Source organism: Cephus cinctus, unplaced genomic scaffold (genome assembly GCF_000341935.2).
Source record: "Cephus cinctus unplaced genomic scaffold, Ccin1 Ccin1_scaffold0463, whole genome shotgun sequence".
In the NCBI taxonomy this organism is placed as follows: Eukaryota; Metazoa; Arthropoda; class Insecta; order Hymenoptera; family Cephidae; genus Cephus; species Cephus cinctus.
This window is the reverse complement of record NW_014333139.1, coordinates 722-12,688: the sequence shown is the minus strand read 5'-3', so window position 1 is coordinate 12,688 and position 11,967 is coordinate 722.

Sequence of the window (11,967 nt, the reverse complement as noted above, 5' to 3'; positions counted from 1 at the left end):
TCGCGAGTTCAACAACTTTGTGGGACTCATCAAATCAGTTTTTCAGTTATACGATCAGCTCATTATAGAAATAAGGAGCCAAACCGTGCATTGATATTTATGCTAATTTCGTGCGTTGCATTTTTATTTTCGCAGCAATTTGCAAATTGGGAAACATGATCGAAAATAGTGCAATATTTTTAGCTGCAGCTTGCAGTGAATTGCGTGATTAAATTGTATAAGTGTCACGTGCCGTGCCGTTCAGCTTTGGCTTTCTCACACATATGCGAATAGGGGAAATATATTAGTAAGATACGGGAATGCAACAGAGAAATCACGCAAGTCCGGAGATGCGAACCGCGGCATTATGTGGAGAAGCTAATTTCCGGTTTATCACACTGCGATCGTGCCTAGAACGTGTAAACCAAAAATTGCAGAATTCACTCGCACGGGTAAAACTATTGAATTAGGAAGATTTACCCCCGTCTGTCCACCTACTTTCAACAGAAAGAAGGATGGATCAGGGAGAGCAAATCACTCTCAAGATACACACCAGAACGCATAGTTCGGGCTGGAGTAGCTCCTCACAATTGCTTCGCACGGCGGCTATCATTCTCACGGGAGTTCCGCATACTGTTACCTAACGCCGTTGGTAAGTCGAGAAAGTCGTATCGAGCCCAAAGAGTTGTACGTGTAGCGTTATCGGTCAATGTGAGTTTAGTTACTAGTACTTTGATTCTGTCAAGAACAAAATTGTCGCGTAGTTTGTGTTATTATAAAAGATTGATAGACCGATCGCTGTGAAAAACGACAGTCTACAGTTACATGTTGATAGCGTACCTGCGAGTGAGTATGAATGAGCGAGAGTGAGAGCCAAGGCGGCATCGTAATATCTTCTTTATAACCATAGCTTGCAAGACCATCCGGAATTTTTATAACTCGTTTCTAATCATAATCAGTCTGAGCAAAATTGGGTTGTAACAATACATTTGTATCAGTTCAGGGGGAACTTTGACAAAACAACAATAAAAATAAACTTCCACACGTAGCGCGGGATATTGACTTTACTAGACGTGTAACAACGTACGTAGTGCACGTCACATAAGAAGCGATGTAATTTCTCGCTAAGTAGGTCCACTAATTTCCTGCAATGAGACAGTATTCGCTTTCATATATCACTGCATGGATACTCCTTGAGACTGGATCCCGATTACGTTTGTAACGTCAAGTTTTCTAGATTTTGTGTCAGCGAGTGATGTAGTAACATCGTGGGTTCTACTCCCCGCATTAAATCCGTGTGAAGCTAGTAGATCTACTTCCAGCAGGTCACAAGTAAATAGGAGTTCTTTTCGCATGAAACTGAGTTCTATAGTTCCTGATACATTTTAGTAATCGTTCTTGCGATTTTATCACAAAAAAAAAACCAAGATTGAACAAATGATCAGCTAACTTCTCGTAGCAGATCATTTTGTTCAAGGATCATCATATTTTATAGATTTCGACGAGATTTATAGTTCTACATAGTATATATGAATAGTTCTGCTATTAGAACTGTACCAACAATTTTTTCATAAACTTATGTCGAATATGTACAAAGCGGGTACAGTGATTTCTATTACATCTGCTCGTGTAGAAGCACAAGTTTTGGGTTCCTTTCAGGTCCTAAATTACAGAACTAGCGCTCTTCCGTAAATATAAGAAGAATTCTGAACTCTGACAAGTTTTGAATATTTATTAAAAAGTGTTACCGACAATTGAGCCACGTGAACGCGATCTGCTCGTGCATAGGCTCAAGTTCTAGCTCATATTTATGGTAAACCACTGGTTCTATAGTTTAGAAACTCTTTTATGTTACTACAAACGAAACAACACTGCTACTAACAAAAATTATATCACTACAATCTATTACGAACCAAACTGCACTGCTAAAAACGAAAATTACGATACTACAATCGACTACAAACGAAAATTACGTCACCACTGTTGGATATTAGATAGCAAAGATGGTAGGATCATCAGAGATTTCAGGCGCTTAACTGAAAAAGGCGTATGTTTCTTGTGATGTATACCGTACATCGTCGTAGTCTACAAATGATCCGTGGCTGCTCCCAACATGCTGAAATCTAAGTAGATCCGAAAAACTAAATGTTGGGCGTCGGGTGCAGTATCCCTGCACCGTCGTCTCTCGCCACGGCCGTTTACCATATTTTCCAGCGGCTCAGCCTCAGCTCATTAAAAATGGTAGATGGTGGGAATATGAGGGCGACGAGAGAGAATTTCGGAGTCGTTGGATAGGCGCGCAAAATGATTACGCAGCAAGCAGAATATCCTTCCGTTTATTACAGTTAAATAAACGGAGGATTTTAAAATTCAAAGACCGTCGCGTAAAGTGTGCTCTCCAACGGCGGCTCACGACTATTCCGAATCGTGGTGGCTAGGCTATCCAAGAACTGTTCTTACTTCGGTATGCCTACTGAACCCACTAATCCCTTTGCAGCGCGATTCGCGATCCTAACAGGTCTCGTTGGAGACGAGCTTCCCCTTGCCTTTGGAGCAAAACAGTCTTTGTCTTACGCACTGCCTTCGGCTATCATATATTCGGTCGGGGCGAAATCAATTAACAGTTTCTTCTCTTCGATGTGATTGCGCGCAAAGTGGTATTTCACGTCGATGTGCTTTGTACGTGGGCAATGTCCCGAAGTTTGTGTACACTGCGGGACATTAATGCCGTCCTTGGGTGGAGCTAGTAGGAAGCGTAAGTGGGGCGGCCGGCAGTGGCGACTGGTGGCGAGCAAGCCAGGCCGACGCGTAGAAAGCCTATTCCCCTCGCTCGGGACAGTATTCCTGTCCTGAGTTCAAGCGTCCCGTATAAGAGTGTCCCCCCCATTTTCAACATGAGTTTGCATAAGCCCCTCTTATTCGCAGTTAGTGGAGTCCCAGAGATAGCTTGGACTGCGTATAAGAGCGTCTCACTTGAGTCTAGCGCGTGTTGCCCATAAGACTCTCACTCGCTGCCAGCGGTTGCTAAGCGCGTGCAGGTGGTGATGCAAGTGAGACAGTCTATTATACGCGCTAGACTCAAGTGAGACGCTCTTATACGGAGTGCAGGCTATCTCTGGGACTCCACTGACTGAGAGGGGCTTATGCGGACTCATGTTGAAATTGTGTGAGACACTCTTATGCGGGACGCCTGAACTCGGAACAGAAATGCCGTCCCAGGCGAGGGGCATAGGCTACCTTCTATACGCGTCGGCCTGGCTTGCTAGCCACCAGTTGCCACTGCCGGCCGCCCCACTCACGCTTCCTACTAGCTCCACCCAAGGACGGCATTAATGTCCCGCAGTGTACGTGATAACTGGAGATAATCCACGGCCGCATTCCCAGGGCAGCGGGCGACAGTTAGGCACCAAATTCTCAATTCGGGTCAAGGGGTTCCTCCCCTGTTCTTAACCGTATCAAAATTCTATCTCCGCCCGTTCTACAGCACTTTATCTCTCTCCAACGAGGCGCCAGTATTTCAACCGCACCTGTGCTGGTTCGTGGAAACGTCTGCGTCGGGTATTCTCCTCTGACGGACAATTCAGTATGTCGAGGCTATCCCTCCTTCTGGACGATATCCCGAAGTTTGTGTTAGTATTATAGCACCCTCATTGTCACAAGATAATTTTGTTGGTTTAGTGACGGTGCTTGGACTGAGATTTTGAATTACCTGTCTTAACCAAGGAACTTCTTGGCTTGCAGTAGTTAATGCCATGTAAGTAGATACACACCACTCCTGGCCGTCACAACAAACCCCCACCACTGTCCCAATGAGTCATAGAGTGCACTGCGCTCCGGTCCCCCGCACTGCACTATGGCGCCACCCCCTCGTCTATGTGTCCGGGTCTTCAAACATCGCCCCAGATGCCCCTCCCACCCCTCGCTCATGTGGTTGAATCCCCGCCATACGGTTCCGCTCCTAAGGCCCGAAACTCAACAGCGGCGACGCATGCCCTAGAGGTCTATGACGTTCGGTAATCACGCAGTGACCACCGGTCGGTAACTTTTTTAATTACCCTAAGGGGGTAAAACATGGCATGGTACCGTAGAACAAAGTTGTTGTTTTGTAAGAAATACCTTATAATATAGAAGTATCGTATGTATCGTCTTTATTTTTCGACACTTTAAACTATCGATGGGTGGATATCCAACCCCTAATATTTTGCTCGGGATGAACCCTCCACATACAACGTAGCTGCTGCTGGAATGATGGTACCCCTCTTTTGCTCAATTTAGCGAACGATGCGCAAACACGGCTGACGTAGGGGTACCACTGTCTTGACCAGCCCTATGTTCCTCGCCGTAGATTTTAGAGTCTTCGTGTTTCTCGCCGTAGACTCCAAAATCTACGGCGAGGAACACGAAGGCTCGAAAATCCACATCCAGGAAAACGAAGACTCCTAAATCTACATCCGGGATCACGGAAATCTACAACAGGAATACTTTGGCTTCTAACTTGTAATGAAAAATAACATTGTACTATGTTTTAACCACCTTGTACGGGTTTGCGTCCGACTGAACGCTTACCTCAAAACAATTGCGAATCGTGAGTTCGGCGTGAAGCTGCTGCACGAAGCTAAGGCGTTCCTCCAGAATCAGGAATTTGTCAAAAAATGAGAAAATTTCGGACGCAAATATCTCTCTTATTATATGTGCAATCCGTCCGAATTTTTTTTCATCTCTATTATTTTTTCTTGCTCTACAACTTTTGCATTTAACTTTTTTCAATATCACTTGAAATGGCTAAGATAATTTTTTTTATTTGCGACCGGAAGTTAACCGAACAATAATAATATGCCCATTCGATTCGCAATCAAAAAATATTCTATGTTTGTGCCATCAGATTTTCGAAATTGTGCACCGTTTCCCCGCAAATCTCAAACGTGTATCTGGGCTGATACACTCTGTATATACACGCATTAAAACTATATTTATTATTATTATTTGCTTACATATGTATACTCTATAGCTATTATTATACCTATTTTTTTTTACTTACATATTGTAACGTTCCGTCCTTATACCCCCCTATCCTCTATAAAGAAACAGCGGAAGCAGCGGCTTCCTCGATAGGAATTCATTCGATTCATTCGTGTCTCTCTAGACTAATCAACTAGACACTTGTGCACCACTAGACGACAGGAAGCAGTAGAATCTATAGAAAGTTCAATTATTAAGAAACCTGCACTCCTCAAAAAGAATTCCTGCAGCAACGTCATAGTGCCGGCGCTGTCAGCAACTCTCCAGAATTCACATCACCAAAAACCCTTCCGAAGTGAAGATACAGCGAACGGGGGTCATTGTGACCATCTGTGGGTCCTGGATCCTCACTATCCAGACCTCAGTTACGCCACAGTCTTCGGACGCATTGTGCACTCTGCTGTATTGTGACACTAGCTCACCCCTTCCTACAGTGATTGATTCAGGGAACGGGGGTCATTGTGACCATCTGTGGGTCCTGGATCCTCACTATCCAGACCTCAGTTACGCCACAGTCTTCGGACGCATTGTGCACTCTGCTGTATTGTGACACTAGCTCACCCCTTCCTACAGTGATTGATTCAGGGAACGGGGGTCATTGTGACCATCTGTGGGTCCTGGATCCTCACTATCCAGACCTCAGTTACGCCACAGTCTTCGGACGCATTGTGCACTCTGCTGTATTGTGGTGATAGCACTCTCATCCCCACCCTAAAGATAATTGGCTCGGCGAACAGGGATCATCGTGATCACCTGTGGGTCCCGAATGATTATCATCCTAACCTTCAACTGGACCACGGTCTTCGGACGCATTGTGCAATCTGCTGTATTGTGGTTCCAGCTACCTCTTTCTAATCCAAAAGGCTAGCAAGAGAGAATAAAGTAAACAAAAACACTTCTTGTTGCCTGTGGTACTACTGGTAAGCTAGAGACAATTATAAAGTGTATGTATGTGTGAGAGAGAGCTAAATAGAATATTAAGGATACCTAGTCTGTAACTTATAGGACAATATATCATTATTTTGTTTATCTTAAAAACTCCAGTGTCTAAATTGTTTCTGAAGACGCCTGCCCAGTGCACAAACCCTACAAAAAGTCTCGTGATTCCTAGCACTCAAAAATCACGAAAGGTCTCAATATATATACTTACTATTATTATTTACATATTCCTATTTTAATTTTAGCGCTATATATTATATTATTGCTTATATTCTATTATTATTAAACTTATTTGCTACTTACATATATACAGTAATGCGCAATTGAAGTGGAACACTTTAATTTTTGCGTATCTCTACGAAACTATGACCGATTTAAAAAAACTAAAGATATGTTTTTTAGGAAATTTTCTTCCCGTTCGAATGGTAAAGGTTTTATCCCGATCGGATACAAAATGGCCGAATGGCAGGGGTTGGAGTGAAAAAGTGCATTTTTGAACTTTTTGAAAATTTCGAGATCTAATAGTTCCGGAAGGAAATTTATATTTCTAATCAGGGAACGAGAGAGAGCATCCTTCGGCAATAAAAAAAACACCCCCATTGAACCCCTGTAGGATCACTCTAGGGGGAGTTACACCCCCTTGAAGTGAAAACACTTAAATGGCCATAACTTCCGAACGCGCCGGCCAATCTGGTCCAGTTTCTGCATGATATCATCTTTAATGATACTGCAGATTCTCACAAAATTATTGTTCTCGGAGATGATCCTGTGACAGAGATCTCGAGATTTCGCAAGCGCGCCCGAAGCTTCCCCGCCATTTTTCATTAGGAAAGCGATGAAATAGAAGTTTCATTTTCATCCACGTTGTAGCTGAGATTTCAACGATTAAAACGCGCTTTTAAACATCCAAATACGAGTACGCTAATGGGTTACATTTTAATTTGAAAAAACGCCTAAATTTTGCGATTTCCGCTCGAGGCGCTCGGGGGACTAGTACCCTACCACGCGCGCCAAGCATTTGTCCCCCGAGCGCCTCGAGCGGAATTCGCAAAATTTAGGCGTTTTTTCAAATTAAAATGTAACCCCTTAGCGTACTCGTATTTGGATGTTTAAAAGCGCGTTTTAATCGTTGAAATCTCAGCTACAACGTGGATGAAAATGAAACTTCTATTTCATCGCTTTCCTAATGAAAAATGGCGGGGAAGCTTCGGGCGCGTTTGCGAAATCTCGAGATCTCTGTCACGGGATCATCTCCGGGAACAATAATTTTGTGAGAATCTGCAGTATCATTAAAGATGATATCATGCAGAAACTGGACCAGATTGGCCGGCGTGTTCGGAAGTTATGGCCATTTAAGTGTTTTCACTTCAAGGGGGTGTAACTCCCCCTAGAGTGATCCTACAGGGGTTCAATGGGGGTGTTTTTTTTATTGCCGAAGGATGCTCTCTCTCGTTCCCTGATTAGAAATATAAATTTCCTTCCGGAACTATTAGATCTCGAAATTTTCAAAAAGTTCAAAAATGCACTTTTTCACTCCAACCCCTGCCATTCGGCCATTTTGTATCCGATCGGGATAAAACCTTTACCATTCGAACGGGAAGAAAATTTCCTAAAAAACATATCTTTAGTTTTTTTAAATTGGTCATAGTTTCGTAGAGATACGCAAAAATTAAAGTGTTCCACTTCAATTGCGCATTACTGTATATTGTGACGTTATTTCACGACAGACGGAACGATATCGTCACAAATTACGATGCTCCTTACTTTTCCCCGAGATCTAGGGATTCGGAATACTAAATGCTCTTGGGCGCCAGGCATACCTTTGTGCCACGAGACTGCATAGGAAGATTCCCAGGGAAAGAAGCAAACTAACCAGGCTAGCTAGATCGCAACAAGATAGTAGAGGGGCGGAGATCTTATAGATGGTACGCTGAATAAAGATCGAGAACTTCCAAATAACCAGTAACAAAAATAACAATTGGCCCTTTATTTTGGGACTTATAAGAATTAACAATGATAACAAAATAACGAAATGAAATGGTAATTTCGATATCAATAATATGTAAGCCACGCGATACGGGATTCTTTAAGGGACGCGTGGATAAACGACAAGATACGATATTAAACGTTAGCTACCGAGAATTAATCCGTTGCCGATACTGAGTTACGCGTACGAAGGTCGACACTATCTACGCGCTGAGACGTAGCTGCTAAACACACGATTCTGGCGAATAACGGCACAGATCGGTTCGAGTGGCGGAATTAACAAGAATTATGAAATATAAAGAATATGGAAAATACGGATTCACACAGAATAAATAATATACAATATTAATATACGAAACTCCAGCGACAAGAAGAAAGATATTTACAGATTCACAAAAATGATAATTATATGTAGAGAATATCAATATCTTATTTAATACGGTAGGCTCTTACACAATATGCATTGCTACTTATTTCTACGTCCTACGAGTCTATCACGGGAAGCGTAATAAACAGATTCTCTACGATTCTCCAGGGTCACCAAGAGTAATACGATAGCCGAAATATACAATAGACAATAAATTATAATAAGTAGGCAGTTCAAGCGGTAGGCACGGAATCTTTTCCTTCTGTACGTTACGCGATCTTCTCCTAGGCCGAAACCGGGAGGAAAGTAATAACGAGATACAAGTTCGCAATTAAACGGTAGTTTCACCGACGGAAAAGATTTCGTCCTCTCGACGACGAGACGTTTACCGTGAACGATACTAAAAGGCTTCTACGGTACAACTCTTCAAGCGTGACCACTGGCCAAGACGGCAAACTACTAGAGAATGAATATCTTCGGGAGTTCTTCGGGACTCGGGGCCAGCGCTAGCTCCCTCATCTCCGCCGGGCCCTCCTGTGCCAATCATCATCGTCGAAGGTACTCGCCAATTGTAGGCCCTCGCGCTAATTTCAAAACATGCCACTGGATTCAAATTCATCTTACGATAATTGTATCGATAATTTGTAACAACTTAATCATACGAGGAGGACGCGGAACGATATAACGTCTATAACCGGAGCCTCCTTGTAAACGATACAATTCTATACTTTGGAGGACGGTTCCGTTAGTTATTTCTTAATCCTAGTCCTCGCGACAGATCCTGTTCGCGGGACTCGGGACTCTTCGAGATGTCACAACTCGTTGCCGTAGAGGACGGTTCCGCTATCTAATTCTTAATCCTAGTCCTCGCGACGGATCCTGTTCGCTGGACTCGGGACTCTTCGGGATGTCACAACTCGTTGCCGTAGCTAGGGTGTCCGGATACTTCGTCCGGAGTTGGTTCATGTCCGAACTTCTGTCGGGACGGATAGGTGGTGGAGGGTAGCGGCCCCTCGCACCTGGACAGCTTCCAGAGCCTTCCATCCTCTTCGGTACTGGTGGCGTTCCTTTCGCGGGACGTCCGTACCGGCGGTAATGCGACATCGGTATGATCTAGTGCGATATCCAGTGCTGCTCGGCTTCCCACTTGATTCGGGAGCCGTCAGCTGCGGGGTGGAGGCGCTTGATGACGTAGTGCGTCTCCACGTTCCCTCGCGGGACTGGCGGCGACTTCCTTCGAGCGAGGCTGCGACTGATGGTCTGTCTAGGCGTGGCTGCTCTTTACTCCCTCGGCGAAACGTTGATGGTGGTGGTGGCCGGATACGAAACGCATGAAATAGTTGTACGGAACAAAAATAATTAATCTTATGTAATTCTAATACAATCTTGGACCCTGGAGTTCTTGGCCGGTACCTTTCGCGACTCTCCCGAGGGACGGTAAAGCGTCCCGTATTTAAAACACACTAGTTCTACACTCGGGACCTTGTGACGTGAATTTTAACGTCACAATATACATTGTGACGTGTTCTCCCGAATCGCGTCACAAAAATTAATAAATTTTCATTTCCGTTCAACCTAGGCTCCGCACAACAATCCACTAGCGAAATTCCGTCTGCGACATTACTCTTAAGTTTTCCGTTTGTGAACGTCTATTATCGTCCTTTATGTCAGTTCCTGTTACGTTTCATAAGAATAATTAATCTTTTGCTTTTGTTACGATATACTCAATCTCGACTCTCGAGTCTCTCGATCACGACATAAGGGCGTGAGGACAGGACAGCCACATTGGAGATTTTTATGCCGATTCCGTTTGGCTGTTGGTGCCCATTTTGAGACTTTTGGAGTAAAAGACAACCTTGGAGGGATCAGCACGCCGCTCCAACCGACCAAGAGATGCCCGACGATTCCGCCGACCTGGATGTCGCCGGGATCCTGCTGCTGACATTACGCCAAAGAAGCCTTGGAGCACCCGGGAGGGGACTCCGCCTTTTCCGTCGGCCGGCGAGAGCTGCCCTCTGGGCCTATCCGCCGCCGATACGGCCGGCAGGGAGATGAGGCTTTCCTCCCTGGCCCGCCTAGGGCCTACCGATCGCCCACGTCAGTGCCTCCGTCCGGCCGAGAAGCCGCCGACCATTCCTTACTCACCAGGCCCAGCGTGCTTCGAGGGCGGTGCCTTCAGGATCGCTGTTCGTCTCCGCTCGGCCGTTTCCGCCACTGCGCGTAGACGCTCGGGAGAGCTCGGCTACCCTCGTCAACGTTCGTCCCGTTCCGGTGCCGTCCCGCCTCACCTGTGCCCGCTGACGGAAGATCGTTGATGGATTATTCATTGTTCTGCGAAGTTTGAGAGCGAATCCACGTGTGGAAAATTTGAGATAGAGAACCAGAAAGAGAGAAAAAAGAGCGAGAGATTAGATTAGATTAGATCGTTTATTTTACGGCATTTGGGTAGAACCCTATCTGGCCACAAATGATTTACGATATGATAACAATATAATATAATGAAGCTGTACATTTCGCAGTCTCAGATTAGACGTATTTGTAATCTAGGCATAACAATGTAGTGGAAAAAGAAAAATTAGCGCATTTAACAATTCGTAGTTAACAATCCTTAGATATAGGTAACCGCATATAAACAATTTGTACGCCTTATGAATTTAGCAACAATTTGGTGGCTTAACTCAATACAGATAGGTAAACTAATTAGAATAAGATCGCATGAGTAGAATTGTTTAGTTGGGGCGCAGATACAAGCAAATAATTACTAGGAAATGACAGTGGACAATTGAAAGATGATTGATAAGTGACGCACAATCGCACAATAACTAGTAGACATAATGTTCATCCAAGGAACGCAAAGTCGCATCGTCATAGCGCAAAGATTGATTGCGGAAAGCTAATATTCAATCACAATGCTTAGAGCAGTTAGGGCAGTTGTCCAGAGAGAGAGAGAGAGAGAGAGAGAGAGAGAGAGAGAGAGAGAGAGAGACCGCCGAAAAGCGGTTTCGGCGACTTTTGCGTGGAGGTTGATTTCAGGAAAAACGATACCCTTCCCATGCAGATTTCGGATGGCAGGCGACTCGACCTCGAACGTTATCTCGCAGTGGTCGCCCGTCAGCCTCCTCATCCCACTGAGAATTCCCCATCCCCCGATTCGTCAGCTTCCTCATCCCACTGAGAAGCTTCGCGAATTCCCCATCCCCCAGCCTCGTGCGAGAGCACCGGCGAGTTCAAAATCATCCATGTATCGGTTGTTCTAATACGCAATACGGAACGTTATCTCGCAGAGTCGTGCGTCGAGAATGCGGACCCTCATCCCCCCGAGGTGTCAAATTACTTGTAAGCGCGCGCGACACAACTTCGTCGTCGTCGTCGGAGGGCTAAGGAATATTCCGGAAGATGCATGAACCTTGACATCGATTCCAGGAATTTCTGTAGGCGATTCGATTCCTAGAAATCTGCGAAACCTCCCATCCCCATTTTTTAACCCTTGAGAGTTTCCTATAAAAGGAGGAGCTGAACGTACCTTCGTTAGTTTGCTGCAACAATTTGGATGATACCGCATAAGAGGAAACAACGTGAGTTCGAGTACAGTTACTGTTAAGGAATATCACAGAAGTCAAACAGTTGATGGAAGCTAGAAGAGGTCGTAAAAATCTCCTAATAAATTTGAAGAAATT